The sequence below is a fragment of the Lithobates pipiens genome, unplaced genomic scaffold (assembly GCF_037356315.1).
Source record: "Lithobates pipiens isolate NorthernLeopardFrog02 unplaced genomic scaffold, aLitPip1_a1.2 Scaffold_16, whole genome shotgun sequence".
NCBI lineage: Eukaryota > Metazoa > Chordata > Amphibia > Anura > Ranidae > Lithobates > Lithobates pipiens.
The window spans coordinates 42,931,389-42,957,633 of record NW_027507748.1 but is presented as its reverse complement, the minus strand read 5'-3'; the positions used below and the strand labels follow the sequence as shown (position 1 = coordinate 42,957,633).

Genomic DNA, 26,245 nt, shown 5'->3' with positions numbered 1-26,245 from the left:
GTGACAGAGCGAGAACTGGGATCTGTAAACACACAAATCCCAGTCCTTTCAGGGGAGAGGAGACAGATCATGTGTTCATACTAAGTAGGAACAGCGAACTCTCTCTCTCCTCCTAGACAGTCCCATCCCCCCCACAGTTAGAAACACACATAGGGAACACAGTTAACCCCTTGATTGCCCCCTAGTGTTAACTCCTTCCCTGCAAGTGGCATTTACACAGTAATCAGTGCCTTTTTTAGCACTGATCGCTGTATAATTATCAGTGGTTTAAAAAATGTGTCAAAAGTGTCCGATGTGTCCTCCATAATGTCGCAGTCCTAATAAAAATCGCAGATCGCCGCCAAAAAAAAAGAAAAAAACGATACCCTATTTTTTAGACGCTATAACTTTTGCGCAAACCAATTAATATACGCTTATTGCGATTTATTTTATTTTTTTTTACCAAAAATATGTACAAGAATAGGTATCGGCCTAAACTGAGAAAAAAGTGTTTTTTTTATGATAAAAATGTGGGATATTTATTATAGCAAAAAGTAAAAAATATTGTGTTGTTTTTCAAAATTGTCACTCTTCCTTTGTTTCTATCGCAAAAAAAATAAAAACTGCAGAGGTGATCAAACACCACCAAAAGAAAGTTCTATTTGTGGGAAAAAAAGGACGTCAGTTTTGTTTGGGTACAACGTCGCACGACCGCGCAGTTGTCAGTTAACCAAAAAAAAGCCGATCACCGGCAGCAGTGAGAGGGACATTAGTCCCGATCACTGCGAGCTGCCGCAAGCTCCTCAGTGCCCACCTGTGTCCCCTACAAGTGCCACCTAGCAGTAGGCAACAGTGCTGCCTACCAGTGCCCACAGTGCCACCTGTCAGTTCCCACAGTGCCACCTAACAGTGCCCACAATCAGTGCCTGAAGAACAGTGCTGCACATCAGTGCCACCTATCAGGGTCCATCAGTGCCGCCTTATCTGTGCCCATCAGTACCGACTTATCTGTCCCCATCAGTGCCACTTTATCTGTGCCTATCAGTGCCACCTTAACTGTGCCTATCAGTGCCCATCAGTGTCACCTACCAGTGCCCATCAGTGCCACCTTTCAGTGCCATCTATCAGTGGTACCGATCAGTGCCCACCCGTGCCACCCATCTGTGCCACTCATCAGGGCCCATCAGTGCCCATCAGTACCGACTTATCTGTCCCCATCAGTGCCACTTTATCTGTGTCTATCAGTGCCGCCTTAACTGTGCCTATCAGTGCAGCCTATCAGTGTCAACCAGGGCCGCCTCATCAGCGCATATCAATGAAGCAGAAAATTTACATGTTTGCATAATTTATAACTATTAAACATGATTTTTTTTTTCCAAATTTTCCATCTTTTTTGGTTTGTTTAGCAAAAAATAAAAACCCAGTTGTGATCAAATACCACCAAAAGAAAGCTCTATTTGTGGGAAAAAGATGATAAAAATGTCATTAATGTAAAGTGTAATTGTCGTTTAAAGAGTGACATCGCTAAAAGCTGAACATTGGTCTGGGCAGGAGGGGGGTTTAAGTGCCCAGTAAGCAAGTGGTTAAAGCGACTCATCACTGTATTGCAAAAAAATGGCCTGGTCATTGAGCAGCCAAATCTTCCGGCGCTGAAGCGGTGAAAGTGGTGGTAAACCCTTTGCAACCATTTTAACCTACAGGTAATCCTAGATCAGTGATGGCGAACCTTGGCACCCCAGATGTTTTGGAACTACATTTCCCATGATGCTCCACTACGCTGTAGAGTGCAGGAGCATCATGGGAAATGTAGTTCCAAAACATCTGGGGTGCCAAGGTTCACCATCACTGGCCTAGATTAAAGCGGAGGTCCACCCTAAAGTGGACCTCCGCTCATCGGAACCCTCCCCCCCCTCCGGCGCCACAATTGGCACCTTTCAGGGGGGAGGGGAGTGCAGATACCTGTACAGTACAGGTATTCTGCACCCACTTCCGGGATAGCTCTCTGCGGAAAGGGGCGTAGATTACGCCCCTTTCCGCAAGTGCCCACCCCTTTCCGCAAGTGCCCCGCTGCCTGCTTTGAAACACACAGATCCCAGAGGCAGCGGGGGCCATCCTTATTGCGCAGCGCGATTCGCGCATGCGCAGTAGGGAACCGGGAAATGAAGCCGAAAGGCTCCATTTCCTGATTCCCATACCCAAGATGGCGGCGGCAGCACCCGACAAGACGATCTAGAGATCGGCTTCGGGTGCCGACATCGCGGGCGCGCTGGACAGGTAAGTGTCACTATTTTAAAAGTCAGCAGCTGCAGTATTTGTAGCTGCTGGCTTTTAAAAAAAAACAAAAAACGCAGAGTCCCGGCGGACTCCCGCTTTAAGACTTACCTGTAGGTGCAAGAAATATCTCCCAAACTTTTTAGGAGGTTTAGGATATATTTGCAGAAATAGCTGCAGCGATGTCTATGGCGCTATGCATACTAGCTCATTATGCCTTTGCCTTGCAGGGTGTATTTTTTTTTTCCCCGAGGCTTTACTTCCTCTTTAAGAACTGGTGAGCTGCAATATATTACATGCTTGTTTTTGGGTTGAGCATTAGATTTTCTCTATTTATTCGGATATATTAATCACACAGAGAACATGCTGCGTGGGAAAAACGAGGGGCTCTTCTCCGGCGATACTCTTCTTCATGACAGCGACTAAAGAAAGCGTGCGATTGTGTGATGAGCCCGGGACTGATGTCAGGACATGTGATGCTCATGTGAAGACCCAACCGCTTTCCCTTCCTTATCTCCTCCTGCCCCGACAGCAAATTTACAGCTCCACCCGGCTGACATTAAAGACCAACAACTGAGGATGGAACAAACACCCCAGTGTTCACCAATACACAGAGTCCAGCAACAACCAGCTACAAGGACATCATTTCAAGGACAATAGGAGAGTTAGAAAGCACTTCTCCATTTGCATTATAGGGGCCTAGTCAGGACGTTCGTAAAATCGATTTTCTTTTTAAACTCAACTTCAGCAAAAAAAAAAAAAACGTTTTTTATATTGTTTTTTAACCAATTCAGCTTCGGAAGATTTGGCTTCTCAATGGCCGGGCCCCTTTTTTGCGAATTCGGCACTGCGTTGTTTTAACTGACAATTGCGCGGACGTGCGATGTGGCACCCAAACAAAACTGATGTCCTTTTTTCCCCACAAATAGAGCTTTCTTTTGGTGGTATTTGATCACCTCTGCGGTTTTTATATTTTGCTCTATAAACAGAAAAAGCAACAATTTTGAAAAAAAACACAATATTTTGTACTTTTTGATATAATAAATATCCCCATTTTTTTTTTCTCAGTTTAGGCCGATATGTATTCTTCTACATATTTTTGGTAAAAAAAAAAAAACGCAATAGGCCTATATATTGATTGGATTGCGCAAAAGTTACAGCGTCTACAAAATAGGGGATCGTTTTATGACATTTTTATTATTATTTTTTTTTTTATTAGTAATGGCGGTGATCAGCGATTTTTATCGTGACTGTGACATTACAGCGGATACATGGGACACTTTTGACACTATTTTGGGACCGTTGTCATTTATACAGTGATCAGTGCTATAAAAATGCACGGATTACTGTGTAAATGACACTGGCAGGGAAAGAGTTAAACACTAGGGGGCGATCAAGGAGTTAAGTGTGTCCTAGGGAGTGATTATAACTGTAGGGGGGAGGGGCTACCTAGGACATGACCACGATCACTGCTCCCAATCACAGGGAGAATTGGATCTCTGTCATGATACTAGGCAGAACAGGGAAATGCCTTGTTTACATAGACATCACCCCGTTCTTCCTCCCCACACCACAATCGCGGGACACAGGCAAATTTAAAGGGACATACCTTTACACCCATTTGCCTGCCTGTGCCATTCTGCCGACGTACATCTGTGTGCGGCGGTTGGCAAGCGGTTAATTGTCATTCTTATTGCTGCATGTGTCACTAATGCAGTCATTTGCTCTCACTTCCTGTCTCAGTGACACCAGAATATGTATAGGCAAAGGGTGGGTGCCTATTCTGGGATAGATTAATCTATATAATGGTGGGTGATATTGCTGATATGTATATAGTCAGTTCTACAATTCGATATCTAATCATCATTGGAACCTACACTATATTGTCAAAAGTATTGGGACACCTGCCTTTACACGCACATGAACTTTAATAGCACCCCAGTCTTAGTCTGTAGGGTTCAATATTGAGTTGGCCCACCCTTTGCAGCTATAACAGCTTCAACTCTTCTGGGAAGGCTGTCCACAAGGTTTAGGAGTGTGTCTATGGGAATTTTTGACCATTCTTCCAGAAGAGCATTTGTGAGGTCAGCCTCTGATGTTGAACGAGAAGGCCTGGCTCACAGTCTCTGCTCTAATTCCTGCCAAAGGTGTTCTATCAGGTTGAGGTCAGGACACTGTGCAGGACAGTCAAGTTCCTCCACCCAGTGTTAATTTAGTCGACTAAAACATTTTAGTCGACTAAAACAATTAAAACATTTTAGTAGACTAAATGAATACTATTTTATTCTACTAAAATACAATGTAAACAATTGCGATGACTAAAATACGACTAAAACTAAAAGCCATTTTAGTCAAAAGATTTTAGTCAACTAAAACATAGGACATTTTCGTCAACTAAAATGTACTGGAGATTAAGTTGACTAAATACGACTAAAACTAAAACAATTGTAGGAGACTAAAATGGGACTAAAACTAAAATGCCATTTTAGTCCTAAGACTAAAATGAACACTGCCTCTACCCCAAACTCATTCATCTAGGTCTTTATGGACCTGTTTTGTGTAATTATTCATTTTTTTGCCAGTTATTCATTCATTTGTCCTTTGAAGTATTGTTTTAAAGTGTTACTAAACCTACAGCAGTAAAATTAGTCTGTATATGCAGTAAAGCTTACTTGATATACTCAGAGTGGAACCTAAGGGGTTAACCTTCTGCAGTGTAAAAAGGATGTTTGATCCTGTCTTCTCCGATCCTCCCTTTCTTCCACTGTTCCCAATGTAACTCTTGAAAGTACAGAGCTTTGGGGGCACTCTGCACATGCTCAGTTTAGTGTGTATTGCTGTAGAGATTTTTGTTCTTGGAAGGGTGCATGTGATCAGCACAGGACCAATCAGCACCATCCAGACAGAGGGTCAAGGGTACTGCAATAAATAATTGCATTTCCATGTACTGTGGGAGACCAGATACTGTATAATGAATGCAGGGTCCTGGGTTTAGTAATACTTTAGGATATTTGTTATTGCTGTTTTGCACTTAAAGTAAATTTTAGGGCACACATGCATCTATTATTACCTCATTTTTCTTTTTGGTAAAATATAAAAGATGAGATAGTATATGGCCTGGAGCTGAGTGAAGCTAGGAGGAGGGCCAGCATGACTGGGGCCTACAGAAGAGGCGTGGTATTAGTGGGTGATTTCGAAAGATGCAGTCGGCTTAGTAGATTGAAGAGTTCAAGGCAGAGGGTGTGTCCTGTAGTGGGTAGAGAGGAGGATGCGGAGGATGGATCGTGTCACAGCTCAGTCAGAGCTCATCACAGCATCAGTTTTCTTCTTTGTTCCTAGACTTCACCTGTAGGAAGAACAAAAGATGGGTCACTTGGACAACATGCTGTCCCAACTTAGAGCTGCGGCTGTGGCCAAAGGCCCTGGGTGGCTAAAAGACAATCTATCAGACTTATTGCAGGAGCCCAGGCAGGTCTTTCCTGGACCCTCTTCTAGTCACCCATGTGCTAGGAGGTCTAGGCCTTCTGAGCGCTTCATTTCTGAGGTGACATCTCAGGTTCAGAGCCATTCTGGGAGCCCCTCAAGGGAGTCTCTGACCCCACCATGCCCAGCGCATGCCTGCTTCCCATGGTGTGCGAGTCGGGAGGAATCCCGGTCTACGGCGAACCCAGGGTCGGTGTTTTTTTCATCTGGTACCCACTCCCCTACCCTCACACCTCGCAGTGTGGATAGGACAGCTGGCTATACAAGCTTCCTGCCTGTGTCTAGTGTAGCCCGGCATCAGAGTGGCAGGTGCAGCATCGCGGAGCATGCACCGCAGATGGAAGGAGCCGGGCGTTGGCGTGTGAGGCTTCCTCTATCCCTCACAGAGCCCAGCGTGGGAGTAGGAGAGAGAACGCTTGGGGTTCCAGTGTGGCGGCGGCGGCTGCTGATCTCACCAGCGGGCACCCACCAGGCTCTGGGGCTGGCAACTGCATGCTGGAGCCTGCTAAGAGGAGCAAGTGATAGCGCGGCTTGGTGAACAGAGCCGGTCTGAAGGGGTGCTCAGCGGCTCTGAAGATGGTGAACGCCCGCACATTGCATGGGGATCTGGATCTGTGGCTGGATGTCCTGAGGGACAGAGGCAGCCAGGTGAGCCTTTTTCTTCATGTCCTCTTTCTTGTTCTTATTCTCTCTTTGTTCAAGGGGGCTTAGTTGACAGCTCAGCAGGGATCGGGGCAATGGGGGGGGGGGGTGACTGGAGTTTTGGGGGGCAGTGCTGGGTCCTCAGTTCCTCCTTTGGTGGGGACTCCTGGCGTGTATGGTGTTGTACACACCCTGTTAGCGGGTCTTAGGGAGGTGCGGGCGCGCTGTGAAGCTGGGGTGACGTCTGGGGCTTCTTCCTCTCTGGTAGCTGCGTGGTTCACAGCAGAAACTGCCAGCCTCAGTGTCAGTGGTCAGGGTTCCATATGAGGCCTCAGCTCGCCCTCTTGGTGCGGGTGCAGGACCATCTGATTCCTCCAGTCAACGGCTGGCTGCGTCTGTGGTAACTACAGCCGGTAAGGCTTTGGACAGAAAATCGGCTGACAAAGGAGTCGCCGGGGTTGATGGGGTACGTCTGGCAAAAATGTACTGTATGTGTGTTTTGAAGGGCCTTTGGGTGCGCATATAAAATCGGAAGTGAAGGGTGAGTATGTGGAAATTTTCTCTTTGTTGCCTTTGGAGAAATTTTACTTTAAAATTAGACCAGTAGAAAGTAAGAAGGAGGATGAAAACGGCGATATTGGTTGATTCGCTGTACGTTCTCAAACTGGTTGTGTGTTGCAGCTGGGTTTCTCGTAGGGTTTTTCTGATACCCTGCCAGTTGCTGGTTGTTCCTGCTATGGCAGATAGCTTGCAGTCATCTCCTTTACATCCAGTGGTAGTTTTCAGGAAAACTTTTTACAATAGTTGCTTTCGGTCGCATGGCTGGCCCTTTTGATTCACCGCCAGTATTTCCCCTTTGAGTATTACCCCCAAAAAAGAACCAAATACATTACGCCTAATTCATCACTTGTCGCATCCTAAAGGGGGTTTCCATCTGCTGGGGTGAAAACGGCAAGGGCAGAATTTTGTTGATAGATGTTTACCAATGGGTTGTGCCATTTCTTGTTCATTGCTTGAAATGTTTAGTTCCTTTTTGGAATGGGAGGTTTGGGATGCTTCTGGGTTTAATTCAGGCATCCATGACTTAGCCCTTGTACACACGGTCGGAGATTCCGACAACCAAATCCGTCGGAGTTATTCCGACTGATTAATTCCGGAAGAGGTCCGGAAGTGATGTTGCATATACACAGTTAGACCAAGTTGTCAGAAAATCTGATTGTACACAACGTGATGACGTTATTTCGTTACGACAGGACTACGTTCAGGCTAGTAGCCAATAGCTTTGGTCTAGGAATTTGATCTGAGCATGCGTGGCACTTTGTCCGTCGGAGTAGGCTACACATGATCGGAGTATGTCCGATCGGAGCATTTTGTCGGAAAATTTTACCGGCAAGTTGGAAAAGTTGGTCCGTCGGATATTCCGATGGAAACAGTCCGATGCAGACCACACACAGTCGACAAAACGGTCCGATAGGAAAGATTCAGACGGAATCTCCGACCATGTGTACAAGGTCTAAGAATTAGATGATTTCTTGTACATAGGGCCTGCTGGAAGTACTATCTATATCTATGTCTTACTTTTGGCCACGGTTCAACATGTTTTCCAGTTTTTTGGTGTGCCATTGGCCCCTGACAAGATGGAGGGCCCAGCCACAGAGTTGTGGTTTCTTGGTATTGTCATTGACACTGTGGTGTAGGAATGTCATTTACCTTTGGACAAACTTGAAGATCTGAAGGGGACGGTTTCTGCCACCAGACAATGCAAAAAAATTCAATTTCGTGCTTTGCAATCTCTCTTGGGCAAGTTGAATTTTGCTTGTTGCATGTCCATGGGCCATGTTTTTTGTAGATGACTGGCAGCTGCTACAGCTGGCATTGAGGTGCCACATACTTATATTCGGCTGGGGCAGGATCAGTGTGAGGACTTGCAAGTGTGGGATTCATTTCTGGTTCCCTACAATGGTCTGTCTCTTTGGCTGGAGCAAGTAATTTGTAATTTGATCTAGAATAGGGATGAGCTGAACACCACCCCGGTTTGGTACGCAGCAGAACATGCAGCAGAACCTGCGAACAGGCAAAAAATTTGTGCCAACACCATTAATGTCTATAGAACACGAATGTGAGTCCCTACTGGCCCATATTACTGTACTCCCGAAGGAGGGGAAGGATCCCTCGCAGTGTGCTAGTTACAGGCCGATTTCACTACTTAACACAGACCTTAAGATATTCACGAAAGTGTTGGCTTCCAGGGTCCAGGGCCTTCTCCCGTCTGTGATTCACCTAGACCAGGTGGGTTTTGTGCCCACCAGGGAGGCGCGAGACAATACCGTTAAAGTCCTTAACCTTATACATGTGGCCAATAAAAACGGGGCCCCTTGTGTCTTCCTGGGCACGGATGCGGAGAAGGCCTTTGATAGGGTGGATTGGAGTTTTGTGACTGCTGTTCTGCGACATGTGGGATTTGGGGACAGGCTAATGTCTTGGATTGGCTCTGTATACTCTAATCCGTCGGCCCAGGTTCGGGTCAATGGGATTCTGTCCGAACCCTTTGAGATACGCAACGGAACTCGTCAGGGGTGCCCGTTGTCTCCTCTCCTCTTTGCCTTGTCGCTGGAACCCTTCCAGTGCAGGGTAAGAGCCCATCCAAGCATTACGGGACTTTTAGTGGGAGACACGCAATACAAAATTGCTGCATACGCAGATGACATGATGTTTACATTGACCGACCCGGAGACCTCCCTTCCCCATTTACTGCAGGAATTCAGGGAATACGGCCTCGTCTCCAATATGAAAATCAATTTCCACAAATCAGAGGCGATGGGCGTGGGTCTCACCCCGCACCTAGTCTCCACGCTCCGCCGGAACTTTAAATTTAAATGGACCCAAACGGCCCTAAAATACCTGGGAACGTATATCCCACCAAAGGTGTCACAAGTCTATGCATTGAATTTCCCTCCACTGCTGTCAACAATACGTACCCTGCTCACCAAATGGCACAAGGGTCTACATTCTTGGCTGGGCAGATGCAACATCGTTAAAATGTGCGTCCTTCCCAAATTTCTTTATCTCTTACAGGCTTTACCGATACATATCCCCTCTCACTATTTCTTACAGACTAGGGCCTTATTATCAGACTTTATTTGGGCTCACAAGAGACCCAGAATTAACTAAGCCCAGCTGACCAGACCGAAACAGCAGGGAGGGTTAGCGATTCCAGATCTCCGTAAATATTATCAGGCTACCCACCTGACGAGACTGATAGATTGGAATAGACACTACAACACAAAACAATGGATCCAGTTGGAACAAGCTCAATGCGTAGTGGCACTGCACAGAGCCCCGTGGTGCCACGACAGCTTACCAGGCAGTGTGAGGGGGCATCCCATCATAGGAGTCACCTCACGGGTGTGTGCGTCTCTTTTTCTGAGCGCCACGTTAGTGTCGCAGGCCTCCCCGCTCCGTCCGATAATAGGAACACCAGAGTTTACCCCCGGTCTTACAGACCAACCATATCGCTCCCTTAAACGGTCAGGGATTTTTCAGGCGTCTCATTTCATTACAGGGGGTAAATGGCCCTCTGCGGCTGCCCTTGTGGACCCGCAGGGGCAGTACAAATTAGATTTCTTGAGAGCGTCACAGCTGCTCCATTTTTTGCAGTCTTTACCTCCCCCTGGTAACTTTGCCCTAACTTTAACCCCCTATGAGGCCTACTGCTCGGGGGAGGGCACCATGCCCCATGCCCTGTCTGCCACATATCATATATTGGTCACATGGCCAGTTGATTATGATTTGAAATGCCTAGGGGCCTGGGAGAGAGACGCGCGGTGCAGATTTTCAACCCGCCAGAAGCAAAATATCCTCAATTTTACGCATAAGTCTTCCATCTGCTCCAGAACACAGGAGACCAATTTCAAAATTTTAACTAGATGGTATAACACTCCGGCGCAACTGCATCGGTTCTTCCCGACATCATCAGATAGATGCTGGAGGTGTCAGAGGAAGAAGGGACGATTCTCCACATCTTCTGAAGCTGCCCTCTGTTGGAGCAGTTCTGGAGGACGGTTCGGGAAACTATATCGAAATTTACTGACAATCCTGTACCAGATGATCCTGCCTTTTTTCTGCTCCATGCCACGAACGTTTCCCGAAAGCGGTATATGACATCATTGACCCGTCATCTTTTAGATGCCGCCAAAGCGCGTATTCCTCTAAAATGGAAGCACACACAACCACCGACAACTGGAATGTGGCTTAAAAAAGTCGAGGACATCAAAAAAATGGAGGACTTGATCCTTACAAATGGGGGCCGGAACGAGCAATTCACTAAAACATGGTCGAGCTGGAACATGTTCATATTCTCAAGGGAAGGCAGGGCCCTTTTGGAGGAAGATGTTTTCCCCCGGAGTTGATTCTCTGTGGGTGTTGTTGAGAGGACGCTGTTGGACTGGGTGCTTGGAGATGGGGGCCGGATTTGGGGGGTTGTGTTGCCTCCGTGGTCCCCACATTATTCTTATCCTTACCTCCCCCCCAATGCCCCTAGTGCTGACACCCCCCCCTTTTTTTTTTTGTCCTTTTCCATTCTTCTACCCTTCCCCCCCATCCTTTTCCATCCTACTCTTATATGTATATTCTTGACTTATTCTTTATTTCCTTTCCTTTTTCTTTTCTTTCCCTTCCTCATTGAAGGATCGGGGCCTGGAGGGAACGCCGAAGTGTCCTCCATGCCCTCGATACCTTTTCCCCTTTTGGCTTAAAAAATTGGAAACTCAGGGCGAGAATTATGGGGCAGGTTAATGCTTCTGGCATGTTTTTGGCTACTTCGGTCTCTGCCCTCTGCGGCACAGAAGGGATGACATTGAATAGGAAAAGGCTCCTGGTGGTGAGGCAGTGGAGAGAGGATTGCATGATCACTGATACTGTTCTAGGTGGCCTTTTTTCTTCGCTCTACTGGTTCAGGAGCTTCAGGGGTAGGATGTATTCCATACCAATCGATGCAATGTTTTATGCCAATGTTATAAGTTCATTGTAATGCTTACTTGTTTTGCTCCATGTTTCTCCGCCCTTTGAATAAAAGTAAATTTGGAAAAAAAAGAACACGAATGTGAAAAACCAAAAGTGCTAATTTTAAAGGCTTATATGCAAGTTATTGCCATAAAAAAGTGTTTGGGGACCCAGGTCCTGCCCCAGGGGACATGTATCAATGCAAAAAAAAGTTTGTAAAAGGCCGTTTTTTCGGGAGCAGTGATTTTAATAATGCTTAAAGTGAAACAATAAAAATAAAATATTCCTTTAAATATCGTGCCTGGAGGGTGTCCTTTGTATGCCAGTAAATTAAAGCATCTTTTCCATGTGCCTTGGGTCGTGGTGATGGTGGTGCCACAACACTGTAAGCCCTCACAGTTACTCTTGGTGGGTGCAGGAATGGACCCTGCGTTGAAATATTATATTAAAAATGGTAATTACTGGATGTAATTACCAACTTTTCTGCATGTTGTGGCTCAATAACATGGCCATGCCCCACGGCCACCTGCAGAGGATGTACCATGTCCACGACCACCACTGTTGAGTTTAGACACACAGGCTGCTTGCCTTCTTTTAGTGGCCTGTGAGCACCTGCCTCTCCTTGGTGGCCTTCCAGACATGATGTATTTTTTGTTCTACAACACCACACTACACTGTATTAGATACTGTGTACACCGCCTGAATTGTATTAGAAAGTGTACAATGGCTGCACTGTATTGTATAGTGTGTACACCACCAGAAGTGTAGTAGTAACTGTGCACACTGTATTAGATACTGTGTACACCGCCTGCATTGTATTAGCAACTGTACAACAGCTGCACTGTGTTGTATACTGTGTACACCACCAGAAGTGTAGTTGTTATGGCAACGGCCGAAGCCGGACATAGCGGGGCATGACTAGGACGTCACACATCATAAACTCAGCCTTACTGTGCCCATAATCTCATTCTTACTGTGCCCATAATCGCAGCCTCACCGTGCCCATAATCGCAGCCTTACCGCACCCATAATGCAGTCTCACCATGCCAATAATCTCAGACTTATGCCCTGTACACATGAAATTCCAATAGAAAAGGTCCGATTGGATTATGTTGTCAGAAAATCCAATCGTGTGTGGGCTCTATCGGACTTTTTCCGTTGGAAATCCCAACGCAAAAAGTTTGAGAGCTGGATCAAAATTTTCCGACAACAAAATCCGTTCAGATTTTTTCTGATCGTTTGTAGAAAATTCCAACGGACAAAGTGCCACGCATGCTCAGATTAAATTACGAGACAAAAGCTATTGGCTACTAGCCTCTACATAGTCCTGTCGTACGTTCCGAACTATCGGATTTTCCGACAACTTTGTCCGACTGCGTGTATGCAACACAAGTTTCGGCCAAAAAAATCTGGTCTTTTCGGTCAGAAAAAATCAGACGGATCTTGTGGTCGGAATGTCTGACTGTGTATACAGGGCATTACCGTGCCCATAAAAGCAGCCTCACTGTTCCCATAATGCAGCCTCACCGTGCCCATAATCTCAGCCTCACCGTGCCCATAATGCTGTCTCACCGTGCCCATAATCAAAGCCTCACCGTGCCTATAATGGCAAACTCACCGTGCCCATAATTTAGTCTCACCATGCCCATAATCGCAGCCTCTCTGTAGTCAGTGCCTGTGCCTGGATTACAAAACTTTGGTCACACTGTGTGAAAAGTCCCACCCTCCTCCTAGATCAGCTCGTGTGATAGACGCAGTGTTCTGTCTATCAAACAAGCTGATCTAGGAGGAGGGTGGGACTTTTCTCACAGTGCGGCCAAAGTTTTCACACTCAGCTCGGAGACACAGCGGGAGATGCCCGCAGACTGTGTATGACGTATAGTGGAGGAGGAGGGGGGAGCGGAATGCTGCGCTGCGCCACAGCTTGGCCCAAAGTGGCACCAGGGCAGGTAGCCTACCGATCAAAAGAATTTTGATCGATCAAAAAAATTAATGATTAATCAAGGAATTAATCATTAATTTACGCAGCCCTAATATTTATATATATATATATATATATATATATATAAAATACACTGACTGACTATAGAGTAAACACTGAATATATAGTGCGTAAGATGTCACGCTCATGTGCTGTGACAGGGGGTCTACTATTGAGTCTTTAAAGGTGGTGCTGCTTAAATAATTGTGGAAAATTGTGGGTTGGGTCCATCTGTGGTATGGGTGTCCCTTCCTAACAATACAGTGGTAACATTGGGGTATTAATTAGGTTGTATTTGGTAGTACGTAAGTGGCTAATTGTCCCTTAGCTGGTGTAGTTGCGGCTTGTGGCCTTTGATTGGGTGGCAGATAGAACCAGTTAATCGTGAGTATATAGGCCTTCAAAGACCTTAGACTTGCCATAAGCTGAGGTTGGTTTATTTTTTATGCATTCTAACTGTATTATATGCATTAAACTTGTTTTCTTGTGAATGCTATATTTAATGGTTTCCGATAAAAGGCTGCTATGGCCACTCGACTCCAAATAAATGTGTAGTTTGGTCATTTTGGAAGGAGGGATTGGTCAAGTGTTTAATGTTAGATAATCAAAGCCTATGCATTCTGCAGGTCCTTCAGTCATGCACCAAGTAAACAGATACCCAACTTGTCAAGGCTTAAAACTACATATGCCTAGAGAGAATACTATAGTGGTAGTTCACATTTTTTTATGACACTCGAGATTAGTGCAGCAGTTGATTATGCGCAGAATTGCAATAACAAATACACTAAAGCTCATTTCATACATAAAAGATAAGGTTGCACCGAGTAAACAGATACCCAACATGTCAAGTCCTAAAATTGCAAGCGCTCGTGGAACAATACCCTATTATTTTCCATAGGCTACACTTCAAAATCCTCTACAAGTCATCAGTTTAGAGTTAACCATGAATAATGGGCCTAGGATAATTGCTCTCACTCTGACATGCTTGGCGATATGTACCATATGTAGTGCAATCAATGTTTTCATTTGTAGGCATACGTGTTTACATTCATAAGTGGGAATGGTGGTGAGATCGATGGGATTTTAGATGCTTAGGTGTACCTTCCTTTGCACTTGGCCTCCTCCAAATCACCCGATTAAATTTTTTTTCTTTGCCCGCTGTGATCTGACTTCCTGTTTGAGGGTGGCCATGTTTGTTCATCATTGTCCCAATGTATGTAGGAATGTAGCCACCCTCTTTTGCTCGCTCCTGAGATGGTCTATGGACTGGGATGTGTAGTGTGCATAGAGCAGTGCACATGACAGCAACTGATGTGCACTGCTCGTTCAAAACAAACAGAACTGAGCGGAAAAGGAGAAGTGCTGGAGATCACTGGGGGCACAAAGGGGCGGGGTCAACCACTAATGGTGGGTCTAGGATAATCGCCATCACTCTGACATACTTGGCGATAGGAACCGCATGTGTTTACCTTTACATGTGTGTGTATGTGGGGATAGTGATGATGATGCCACAAGGGAGTGAGGCCACAAAGAATAACGGATCTAGGATAATTGCTCTGACATGCTTGGCGATATGTACCATGTATATTGGTATCCAGATTCTGATAAGCCCCCACCCGCAGACCCCCACAACCATTGGCCAGGATTGTGGGGAAGAGGTCCTTGTCCCCATAAACATGGGAACAAGGTGCTTGGGGGTTGGGGGGGAGCAGAGGCCTTCATCAACATGGGGACATGGTCAGCAGGAGAATTTATTTTGGGTTGTTCTTTGGTGGTAGGTTATGGTGCTAGCTAGAAATATATGCTTAGGTGCAAAGGGGTTAAGGAGGAACTAACACTGTTACACAGAAGTAACTGGAGTTGCAGACTGAGACTTACCCTTGTTCGCATCCTTCCTAGAGAACCGATCTCAGAAAGTGAAGCTAGGAGTTTTCACTTCGGAAGCATGAAAAATTACATGCAGAGTCCCTCAAGGATCATCCCTCTCGCCCGTGTTCTTTAACTATTACTTTAACTTTATCTATCGCCACCCACTCCTCAAAATCAGCAACCAGGACTTACTTTATCACTCCTACGCTTATGACATCCAACTCTACGTATGCATCATCAACGAAAAAGACCAATACCAGGCACTGGAAAACTGTCTCTCATTGATCGATGATTGGATGATGGAGATCTCCCTTACACTCAACGGATCCAAAACAGAACTGCTCTTCCTCCATGCAAACTAAAACAAAAGCCTTGGCACAATGTCCACACCACTCACCATCCTCGGACAACCCATTACCCCCAGCACTAAAGCCAAAAGCCTCGGAGTCATCTTTGACTCAAACATGACGATGGATGCACAAATAGGATCAGTAGTCAGCGGATCTCACTACCTTCTTCGCCTATTGCGTAGACTCATCCCCTTTATCCCAGAAGGAGATACAGCAGCAGTAGCTGGAACAATCATTAATTCCCGACTCAACTACGCAAATTCCCTCTACCTAGGACTTCCAAAATACCAAATTTCACATCTACAAATCGTCCAGAACACAGCAGCCAGACTGGTAACTGGAAAAAAAATCTTGGGTATCAATCACCCCATCCCTTAGGACCCTCCATTGGCTAGCCATGAAGGACCGAGTTACATTTAAGAGCCTCTGCCTCAATCACAAATATACACAAGGAAAAGCCACGCAAGCCCGTTACAAATTAAAAGATGAACGAAGGTTCACAGTTCAAGGACCACGGCTATGGAACGGTCTACCCGCAGACATCTGCTTGGAAGAAAACCATCTGGCATTCAGGAAGAAGCTCAAGACCCATCTCTTCTGAAGACCCAGATGGACACTGGCGGCAAAAGCGCCCTGAGGCGATTTAGTTCACATATGTAGTACTATACAAGTTATTCATTCATTCATTCATTCACTGTTCCAAGGGTCTTAAGCTCATAAGATCTCACGCTAACATCAGCATCTTCTCCTGGCTTTTTTCAGGAGTTGTGTTTTCGCCATCTTAAATAGCTGATGTGGGATGATGTAATTCCTGTGCACGTGCAGGAGTTTATTCATCCCTGTACAGGCACCGTGCCGGCAATGTACATTGAAATGTGAAAGCATGTCTCTTCTTCAATTAAGAGCCTGTCTGCTTGTACGTTTTGTTTTTTTAGACCTTAGTTCTGCTTTAAAAGCAAGATGATCACATAGTATGGCATCAGATGATGCTGAAAGTCTTCAAGTCTCTTCTATCCATGTAATCATACTGTATATTATGGTTGTCATGATTAGACAAACAGAAGAGATTTGGATAGTTCCAGCATCATCCAATGTCATATTACATAACCACCTTGTTTCTAAGAAACCTTGCCAATAAAGTTTTGAGATCTGTTTCTTTTTTGCGATGAATCCCCAAATGGAAAGTTATTGCTGAACAGATACTAAGCTTGATAAATATCCACAGACACCTCTACATACAAGGATAAATTATTTCTGATGATCGACTTTATATTGTGAATGATTAATATTCCTCTAAGAAGATTTTTTTTTTTTGATAAGTGTGGCCAGCCAAGAGTAAATAGACCTGGATTGAGTTTTCTTGTACACAGGATTTTATTAATAATCAGTCCAACACACAGTCAACGGTTAGATGGTTACATTGTATGGTGGGCAAGACAAGACAGGAAATGATACATGTTCAAGATTTGGCACCCATGGTAGTAAAGATCCAAAGACTACTAGCCGAAACATTATGAAAATTCCTACTACAGTATATGTTGAAATAGAACGACGGAATCCAGGCTTACAGCCTATTGAGAAAGACATAAGAGATGATTGTCCATGTATACTTGTACAGGTAGAAATGTAATATATAGATATAAAAAAAAAAAAACAAACGGGAAGAAACCGTGCTATCACCATAACCATCTCAACCCGGACCATGCCTGACCACCCAGTATGCATATGGAATAAGTGAGTAGAGTAAAGTGGTAGAAGGGTGAGGAACTAGAAAAAAAGCTAGAAATAAAAGAGGAGAAGAAATGAGTCCTGCAGGGTGTGCAGCAGAGAAACACTAAATTGAAAGAAGCATATGATCAAATCTTTAAGGATGGATATAAGCGATCCACGGTTGCCAGACCCCAAAAAACTTTTTGTTGGTGTCCGAAAGTGTAGCTGTCAGCTTCTTGCTTATCATAATGTCATTAATATGGTTTTTGACCGCTTGAAAGCTAAGGGTAGGGGTTTTCCAAGTCTTTGCAATAGTTCATTTATTTGCAGTAAACAGATGTAAGGCCAGTTGATTTTCTGGAAGAAGCAAATCTGCAATCGGTTTGCAAAGAAGGGCCCCATAGGGGTCTCTTTTGAGATCAGTATGAAATAGATTACAAAGAAGGGTATAGACCCTGCCCCATAATCATCACACCTTTGGACAAGACTGCCGAACGTGTGCCATAGTGCCCATCTGTGAAAACCCTCAGAACCAGAGCGGATGAGCAAATGAATCATGCCAGCCTAGCCGGCGTATAATACCATCTACAGTATATAAAATTGTGTAGGCATTTTCTAAAATAAGAACATTTTGGGGGTTTTTAGAGCGTTGCGATTGTCATGATTTGCCAGTCCCCCGGGTCCAGCTGTTTCCCCAATTCCCTCTCCCATTGGAGATGATATTCCCTCAATGGTGGTCTCCTAGATGAGATTAATGATGATTAGATCAATGAGATTAAGCCTTGGATAATGGGTTCGGACCCTGCAAAGACTCTCAATAGGGGTCAATGTGTATAGAGTAGGCTGGGATCTTATAAGCTGTTATAAGTTAAAAGTAGCTATAATGCTCTTGCAAGGGAATGTCGTGAGAAGATCGAAGAGAATCAAATGTTAACATTCTAGTAGGAGTGAAAAGAGAATGGACGTCGACAAAGCCATTGTCAATCCACCAGGAAAATTGTTTTGGGTTTTCACATTCTGGAGGGAATAAGGGGTAAAAAATTAGACAAAGTAGGGGCAAATAAGGAGAAATTAAGCTCATGGAGAATTTAACTGCATCCCACAAGCATAGAGTGGGCTAGACAAGGACCTAAAGTAGGCGGGGGATGGCAGGGAGCAAACCGGTATTGGACGGGAGTCCACAAGATCAATAGTAGCTCACAATGGCAATTGATGGGTTTCGTGAAGATGGGACAATGGGGATATAGATGTTGCCGTAAAATACGCTTGAAGATTGGGAACCGAAAGACCGCCATTGGTCCTACGGGCATACAAAACCTGCTTATTAATTCTATGTCGAACTTACAACGATTTTATTGATACAGTGTCAAAGGAATGCCAAATGTTTAATGTGTGTGCCTTGGTAATTAACATGTTAATACTACTCATCTGCATTCCAGTTAACACAACCTGGCCTTTGTGATGAATGCATGTATTCCCGTCTTCAAAATTTAGCAAATTGTAATTCATAACTGTTTAGTGCGCACAATCATAAAACCTTCTGCAAAAGTTTGGTTGCAAAGAGAGAGGTTAGACTCCAAATGTGCTAGATTTATTGTAAAATATGGAGGAGATGTCTTGCTGCCCATATATTGTAGTGGCAAAGAGGGTGGACTTTAATCACCACACACTGCACATAAGGCATCCATGGGTAGCCAAGCTTTCTTTTGGTGGTATTTGATCATCACCAGACCACTCAACATTTTGAAAAATAAAATATATATTTTCTACTTTTTGCTATAAAAAATTTAAAAAATCAAATTTCTTCTGAAATTTTGGCCAAAATTTCTTTGGTAAAAAAAAATTTAAATAAATAATATACAGTGTCACTGTACTTATGACACTGGGTGGGTAAAGGGGTTGTAAAGTCTCCAGGTTTTTCACCCAAATGCATTCTATGTACTCCATTGGCTCCTGCTGCTGTCAATCAAATCCAGTGACACAAGAGCGGATGGAGGGGCTGAGTCCTACTGTCTGTATTAATGTACGCAGCAGCGGGCATCGTAAGCGCGCCTGCATGGGTGCCCCCAATGGAAAGCTTCTCTCTGTGGGGGCACCCGATGTAGAGGAGGAGCCAGGGGCACCACAGAAGAGGATCAGGGCTGCTCTGTGCAAAGGTGCACAGAGCAGGTAAGTATAACGTTTGTTATAAAAAAAAAAAAAAAAAAAGAACCTTTTACAATCATTTTAACATCTAGAGCAATCAAGGGATTAAATATGTGCCTAACTATGTGTAATATGTGTAAAGTGTGCTGCTTTTACTAGCTGATCTCTAAGTTTCTCAAAGAGATCAGTTCCCCATGTACAGAGCTCTGCCTTGAATTTCATTACAGAGCTCTGGGCTGTGATTGGACACAGCCAATCTGCAGGTCCCAGCCGCGAACCATTGACCGGGACTTGCGCACTGGCTCCCACTGTGTACAACCACAGCGGGAGCCGGACGGGGGCACATTTGTGTGAATGTGTGTATGCAAGCCAAGCTTGAGCGGAATTCCGTCGGAAAAACCATCCAAGATTTTTCCTACGGAAAATCCGATCGTGTGTACGCGGAATAACAAACAGTCCCTGTGCTGTCCCTCCTTCTCTGGAACGTTACCCTTAGGGCCGGTTCACACTGGGGGCGATGCGAGGCGACACGACTTACCTCGCCGTGATCTGACAAGTCGCCCCCGTTCTGTACAATGGAACCGTTCTGAGAGGAGCGACTCGAGTCGCTCCGACTCAGAAAAAAGGTTCCTGTACTACTTTTGGGCGACCTCGGGACGACTTGCATTGACTTCTATACAGAAGTCATTTGCAAGTCGCCGCTGAGGTCGCGGCAGGTCGCGGCGAGGCAAGTCGGTGTCGCCTCGCATCGCCCCCTGTGTGAACCGGCCCTTACGCTAGACACACTTTCCCTATCCAGAGGGTTCCTGTCCCTGTCCTAGGCACACGCAAAATGAGCGCCCACTGCAGTGAGCAAGTGCTTTTTTATAAGCACTGCTCTCACTAAAGATGGCCACAGGGTTCATACAGGGCAGCAAAATCAAGTTGGGGATTATATACCTCCCCAGCAGCCAGCATCAAGTCGAGCCTAATTACTGGGATCTGCTGGCTGCTGAGAGACACCCGCTGGTGGCCACCGGACCTGTGCACTTCAGCTCTGGCAAGCACAATGCCACCAACAGGTGATCCAGGTTCTGATAGTGAGATTGCATTGTGCGGCTGTACCCTTGTTCCCAGACAGTGGGAAGGCCAATTTAATTAGTACCAGTGTTTGGAAGTTAGATTTTGGTAGAGTACCCTTCTAGTGATGACTGGTGATAAGAGACTGTGAGTATGTTGAGGTAACACCCTCATAGATAGATTGCTAGGATGTTAGGTAAATTTACTTATTTTGGCTCTGCTGTAATCATTGGAGCAGATATTGATTGCTTTGGGCTGTTCTGGATCTCACAGGCTACAGGTTTGAGAATTTCCCCTTGCATTCTAAATGTTTCTAGAATATAGTGGGCTGGAAAATCAATTAAGCAGCCTGAATATTTATTGTGCTTCAGCCAATCCCTGGGGAGGTGTGGTCAGCAGGTGGCTGGAGAGGCATATAAATAGTCTGAGCTTTGGAATAGCAGGGTCTTCCTTTTTGAAACGATTCTACCCGTCTGGGTGGGTGTGGCTACCCCCCCTGTAGCAGTCCTACTTATTTGAGCTGATGTTGATCGAGGTCCCAGCTGTAGCATTGCTGGGGGCCTATCTCTAAATCCTTTTGAAGCTATGGATCTGGTCTGGAGAACTCAGTGAAAAGTGCCAGGTGGAAGAAGAAGGGTGTATAGCTGTCCTGTGGCATCGTGAGCATTAACCTCCCCCTTAGTGAAGTGGATACTAGAAGGAGGCAGCCGGCTGTCCTGTGACATTGTGAGTACAGAGCTGAGCTTCAGGTCCTAGTCGCTGGGTGCTGGTATTCTTTGGGTAAGAGTGCCAGTGGTGATTCTAGCTGAGACAACCCTCGCCAGGAATCAGTCTGAGCATCTTATTTGGTCTCTGGTGTAAAGACTGTTCAGAGAAGCTTAGCACAGTGTAGTGTGTCCTCCTGTTCCTATGTAGTGGCTCCGGAGACTGCCTGACACCCTCTTTAAGTTTATTGAACAATAAATACAAAAAAAGACATCACCTAGAGCAGGGGAGGCAACCTTCCAGAGGTTGAGATCTACCTGGACAACATGTAGGAAATCAAATATCCCATTCAAAAAACACCCCGCCACTGTAATTCATGCGCCTGGCATCCTGCAAGGGGCCAAATGCAGGGATAGGAGGGGCGGCTGCATGGATAGGGGAGGCGGCACCTGTGTGCCCTTAATGGACGGGCCGCCCCTGATAGTCACATGGGCTGCTCAGATGTGATAGGGAGGAAATGCTCATCATAGAAACCCACTGAAAACTGAGCATGTGCAGAATTGCCACGACAGCTGCAAAATCCCTAACTGATAGTGAGCAGCAGGATCAACCAGGTTTTTTGCAGAATACAGAAAACAAATCTCATAGTGACTTAGTGAGTATGAACAGCATATTATACACCATCTATTGATAGTAGACAGGACACTCTTTAGTACAGTGTATGCAGTGCTGGGACAAGGTCATCTAGAGTCCAGGGTGAACATACCAAACTACCCTCCCCCCTTTCAAGATACATGAGCATTATGTGTCAGCAAAAATTCACCAAGTGCTCAAGCCTGAGCACTAGTTTGCATGATTACCCCCTAAGCATAAATTCCCCATCCTCCTAGTACAAATCTGCCCCTCTGCTAAAATCCCCTGCCCAGTACAAATGTTTGCCCCCTCCAAACAAAACACTTCTCCCAGCACAAATCCTCTACCTATAAAATGTCCCCTACAAGTACACATCCTCTCCCCCCACTCCAAATCCCCTCCTCACAGCAGAACCCCCACCCCCCCAAAAAAAATTCCCTCCTACCATAAATACCCCCTAATTACCCCTACTAGTACAAATCCCCCCCCAAAAAAAGTCCCCTCTTAGCACAATGTATCCCTGCTTTTAACAAAAAAAACCTAGTCCCCATAAATCCCCTTTCCCTGTCCCCCTCCCAACACAGATCCCCCTAAATCACCACTCCTAGCACACACACCCAAATTTCCCCTCCTTGATCAATTCTTAATGCCGTCCCCCATCCCCCCTTCCAATACAAATCCCCTCCCCCAATCTCCTAACGGTACCCTCCTGATTCACATGATACCACAGTGCCCAGGGCAGCTGTCCCTCCTGCCCACCCCTTGCCCTGGCCCTGAATGTATGTTTTTTTTTTTTTAGGTAGGTTTAACTTGACTTCTTGTCCCAAAGTCATGGCAGGATGTGAGGGAAGATCCCCAAAAGTGAAGGGATAACCCCTTTTAGACAGTTGCCATCAGAGAAGATTTCCCTATTAGAAGATCTTCTATCTATTCCTGCTCCTGTAACAACTCAAAAATGTTGGATCTGCTATTACTTTCTATACCAGAGACAATGAACTATTAGTGAGGGGACACAGACAGCATTTAAAACATAACTGAGGTTCTAACCCTTTCACTTTCTATCCACAGCAAAACAGTTTTTGCTTTGCATACACTTTAACTGGTTACCGTTGTGCAAATCTGAGAATATCTCTTTCATGTGACTTTAAAACGTCCTGTTCAGACAGTCATCAAGAGATAAACCTATGCAAAATGACAGTTGTAACTACATACCATGAAAATGACAGTTGTGACTCACTGCAAAGCATCACATATACGAGATTTTATTTTTTTATAACAAAAATAAATATGTAAAAAGAGAATTCATTATTACCTTAAGTTGTGGACGGTCTGCCGTTGCTGGGACATTTTCAGATCACATGATTCTGCAAAGAGTGTGACTTGGCCACTCTGCTCGTCACCGTCACCTCCTTGACTTTTAACACGTCTCTATCTCCTCTTCGTTCGCCTCCCAGTAGCTGAGATAAAATGCCTTCCCCATGTAATCTGCCCACATTACAGGCCGCAGAGTGTTGTTAAACATGAGAGGCTTCAGGCACGGCAGAGTACAGCAAAGTCACTGTGCTTGTATGGAATTACTTGTTAAAGGGGGCTTCCAGGTTCCGATAAGCCCCCTGCCCGCAGAACCCTACAACCACAGCCCAGGGTTGTGGGGAAGAGACCTTGGTCCCCATCAACATGGGGACAAGGTGCTTTGGGGTGGGGGGGGCAGAGCCTCCCTTCCCCAAGGCACCCCCCCCATGCATAGGGCATGTGGCCCGGTATGGTTCGGGGGGGGGGCACTTGCTCGTTTCCCCCCTTCCCTGACCTGCCAGGCTGCACACTCGAATAAGGGTCTGGTATGGATTTTGGGGGGACCTCACATCTTTTCTTCTTATTTTTTACAATATTTTTTGTTACAAGGGAAGCCTATTGACAGCTGAAGACTTATCGGTTGTTAAGGATGCTACGACTGGCTTCTCAGCCCCGATCCTTAAGACTTGGCTCACACCTAAACTGGCCACGGACCGCACAGCAATGCTGTGCATTTCTGTTCTCCATTTCAGGGATGTATTAGGGCCAAATCTTTGCCTGAACTCGGCCCTGAAGTGGAGCCAAAGACGCACAGCGTTTCTGTGCAGTGCCCACCGCAGCCGCCCCGGTGATAAGTGAACCGGCTCCATAGAGCGCAAATCACATTCTCTTGCTATGCTAATTGGATGCGGAGAAATTCTCATACAATTCGCATAGGTGTGAAGCCAGCCTAACAACCAGCTTTTACTGCTCCCTGATTGGGCAAAGCTTTGCCCAATCAGGATGCAGAATTCACTGTGCAGCGCCCGAATTTAGATGTTCCCCGAACGGAGCGAACAGCCAACGATTGGCCTCAACTCATGCTCAGGCCAAACCATTCACCCAGCACTATTCAGGACTTCAAATGGTACACACGGAAACTCTGCCAGGACTTCTCGAGTTGCCAGTAACAACACCAGGCGTGTCCTCTAACTAGGAAAGGTATTTAGTCACCAGCTTTTGAAGTGGATGGTGCTGTGTCTTATCACAAGCTACCCTGTGCAAAGAACTATAACTTGCTTGACTTTTGCTGACCTAAATTTACTTGACCACTATCTTTTTTTGCTGAAGCCTAGATCTCTGCTCAGACCTAACCACTCCCTTGTCTGCAGACCTTCACACTGTAGCCTTTCCATTCCAGCTACCCCCTTGGAGGGCCAATCTTCAGGACAGCAACCTGGTGACAGTTTTCATCAAACTAAACCGGGGCCACTAGGGTCCCTGGTCCATTCCAACCATCAGAAGTTCTGGTAAAGATCAAACTGCTATTTAGTGTCCATGCCTTGGGTGAGCCTGTGTCACCTGCCACGGGGCACCACAGAATCCCTCCATGAAAAATCTACCTGATTGTGTTCACCCCTCAGGAGAAATATTCCAAGCCCTACATGGTCCGGAACCTGGACTTTGTTTGTCTGGGTTGACCTGACCATCACCCTACTGACTTTTCCAGTTAGTTCATTTTCTCTCTTGGTGTCATAGTGGGTCCACCAAACTCCAACACCAAGCACTTAATTCACCATATATATTGGATCCCAGAGTGACTCCGATAGCAAGAAAAACCAAGAGAGGTTCTAACCCTTGCCTACTTCAACGAACTGGCTGGATATACACTCCATTATCCCAATCACAGTTTGGGAGGCCAGTTGCTGTAAACCTTCCCTGTGACACAATCCTTCTTTGAGTGTGACAAGCCCAAACATACAGTAGCATATATTGTATTTTATTAACCAGCGGGGATGCTGAGTTCCCACACATTAGTACAGTTGTATGGTGTGATGATGATAATGCAGTATATTGTTCCCTGTTCCTGCTATAGATGTAATCTTCCATTTTTGGTATTACATTTTATATGCCAATTGTGACAAGGTAAACTCAACACCTGGCTCACCTCCTGTCTTCAACACCACTACTATCCAGTTAGGTTGGCCTATTGCCTTAAAGCCAAACTCTTACCAAAAAATTATTAACCACTTGCCGCCCACCCTATAGCAGATACACGGCGGCAAAGTGGTTTCAAAATCCTGACCGGATGTCATATGACGTAATCAGGATTTTGAGCCGCTGCACGCCCCTGGGGGCGCGCATCGCAGTGATTGTTGTTGCGGGGTGTCAGTCTGACACCTGGCAACGACGATCTCGGTAAAGAGTCTCCGACGGAGACTCTTTACCAAGTCATCAGCCATGTCCAATCATGGCTGATCACAGTGTAAATAGGAAGAGCCGGTGATTGGCTTTTCCTCACTTGCGTCTGTCAGACGTGAGCAGAGAAGAACCGATCGGCTGCTCCTCTGACAGGGGGGTCTGTGCTGATCGATTATCAGCGCAGCCCCCCCGAGGATGCCCACACTGGACCGCCAAGGATGCCACCAGACCACCAGGGATGCCCAGGACAAGGTATGCCACCCTAGACCACCAGGGATTCCAGTCAGTGCCACAATGGATGCCAATCAGTACCCATAATGGATGGCAATCAGTGCCCACAATGGGCATCACTGATTGGCATGCATTATTGTTTGGCACTGATTGGCATCCATTAGTACAGTATATTATAATACAATGCCGCCTATCAGTTCCCATCTGTGCCGCCTATCAGTGCCCATCCATGCCACCTATCAGTTCCTATCCATGCCCATCTGTGCTGCCTATCCATGCCCATCTGTGCCGCCTATCCATGCCCATCTGTGCCAACTATCTATGCCCACCTGTGCCGCCTATCCATGCCCATCCATGCCACCCATCCATGCCAATCCGTGCCAGCTATCAGTGCCAATTTGTGCCACCTATCAGTGCCCATCCGTGTCGCCCATCAGTGCCACCCATTAGTGCCGCCTATCAGTGCCCATCAGTGCTGCCTATCAGTGCCACA

At 45.8% G+C, this 26,245-nt stretch overlaps 1 protein-coding gene across 1 annotated transcript in view; it reads right to left on the bottom strand.

Annotated features, from left to right (window-relative positions):
- GJA5 (gap junction protein alpha 5) overlaps nucleotides 1-23,233 on the bottom strand; it is a 227,894-nt gene extending 204,661 nt beyond the window's left edge. The window contains exon 1 of the mRNA XM_077479799.1: nucleotides 23,141-23,233. The gene's annotated coding sequence lies outside the window, so the exon portion shown is untranslated. The remainder of the gene's footprint in view (nucleotides 1-23,140) is intronic.
- Between the last annotated feature and the right edge of the window lie 3,012 nt (nucleotides 23,234-26,245).